Consider the following 1,987-nt stretch of genomic DNA (forward strand, 5'->3'; position numbering starts at 1 on the left):
ATTTGGATTTAAAAAAAACGATTATTTAAATAAAAACAAATGATACTTTAAATAAAAAAAATTATGATTTAAATAACCAAACTATGATTTAAATAAAAATGTGATGAGCGAAACAATATACCGATACCATTTGATGAAAACTAAAAAAATTCTTTACCAACCTTTTCTTTTATAAATCGTTGTTGCCAACGTTCTGATACTCGTTAAAGTATTTTAATGTTTTTAACACTTTATTGAATACATTCTTAACCTTGGTAACATTAGTTTAGTTAACTATTATTAGTACATAATTATGTTTATTTTCTTACTAATTGTAGTTTGTTATGTAATTTTATGTTTAACGTCTAATGGCATTATTCATAAAAAATTAAGTTTCTTTAAAATAGGTTTATAAATTGAAAAATATATGAAAACGTCAATTTGCAAAACTCTTTAAACCTACTTTATTTTTTATGAATAAGGCCATAAGCCTAATTACTAGAAGGTAGCTGAAAACCTAAGTACATGCATACATGCATGTATATGAAAATACCGATTTTATAATTAAACACTGTAACTTAAAAAAAACTTAAATCTACGACTTATTACTAGTAAGCAGCTGAAAACCGAAGTACATAATAATATATTTTGCTGCTTTTACACTAAATTTAACTCCACGCATACTAATTAAAATTAATTAGATACAAAGAGGAATTAACAGCACGTACCATCTTAGCTATCTTATTAAAAGGTTAAAGCTATTAAAAATACAATAAAGGCGCGATGTTAAAATTATTAATTAAATATAAGTCCACGAAACCGGTTTGATGTGAAAATTTTCGATCATTTACTTCCCGTATCATTCTTGCTCAATAAGCCTGCCGATGATTAAAATTTTCACAAATAAAAAAACATTGAAACGCAATGTGTGCTACATTATAGCAGATTTGCTATACCATATACACACTACAATGAAATTATGGTCAAACTTTATTAACTGGATAAGCGATAAAACTGCAAGACTAGTCCGTCTGGCTGGATTTTAACATAACAAATGTACCAGTAAATGCCAGAGTACCCTATATCTCTTTAAAGTACAAAGCTAAATCCAGACGATGGCTATCGCTTATCCAGCATTCAGTTTAACTAATTTCAATAAACAAATAAAATGAAATAAACATCATACCTTGATACATCCGAGGCCAAAGGAAACTTGTAGAGGGAGCTTACTTCTGCACATCTGCATACACATCTTTTCGGCATTTTTTTCTACAAATACGTACATATGTATGTAAATACACAATAATTAAAAAAGTGAACGCAATAATAAATTTACATATTGTACTTACTTGTTGGTTGTTTGGCCAGAAACTTCCAAATCTCCACGAGGCCGATATTTGTAAAACCTCTGCTAGCACACGACTCACGTATATTGCAAATACAAAATGTCTAAATCTTATTTAAAAAGAAAGTCAATATATAATAGGATTTACATATATATTATTTCACAAAACTCAACATTTTACGAAAACTACGAAAATTTTCCGGAAAAAACACTATGCGCGCACAAATTTGCCTAATTATTTGATATTCAGCTACATCCCAGAGTTGCATTTGCTGCTTCTGTAAATATTTTAGGAAGTGTTCCAAAATTCGCTCCGAGCGCGTTCACTGTTGATCTATTGATTTAAATAGTTGTTTGTCAAGCATTTATTACTTTAGTTTGATCGGAGTTAAAATATTCTTCAGTAATAAATCATATTATATCAAAACATAAGCTTATAATAGGTGAGAAATTATTTACTCTTAATATGCATAATGTTTTGCACCATGTACCAAAACTCGCCCTAAGCGCATTCACTATTGAAGTTTTGATTTGAATATTGTTTGTCAAGCATTCAGTAGTGAAGTTTGATCAGAATTTATATATTCTTCAGTAATTAATCATCCTACATTAAAATATAAACGTATAATAGGGAGAAAGTTAGAAATTACTTAGTCTTAGGGC

At 28.6% G+C, this 1,987-nt stretch overlaps 1 long non-coding RNA gene across 1 annotated transcript; it reads right to left on the reverse strand.

Moving 5' to 3' along the window:
- Nucleotides 1-209: 209 nt before the first annotated feature.
- On the reverse strand, nt 210-1,777 carry LOC118745610. The gene is made up of 3 exons (XR_004993663.1): nt 1,329-1,777; nt 1,166-1,248; nt 210-857 (listed from the first exon to the last, which is right to left on the reverse strand). It is a non-coding gene; the product is annotated as an uncharacterized LOC118745610 (long non-coding RNA).
- Between the last annotated feature and the right edge of the window lie 210 nt (nt 1,778-1,987).

Source organism: Rhagoletis pomonella, unplaced genomic scaffold (genome assembly GCF_013731165.1).
Source record: "Rhagoletis pomonella isolate Grant_MI unplaced genomic scaffold, Rhpom_1.0 Rhpom_scaffold_00009, whole genome shotgun sequence".
Taxonomy (NCBI): Eukaryota; Metazoa; Arthropoda; class Insecta; order Diptera; family Tephritidae; genus Rhagoletis; species Rhagoletis pomonella.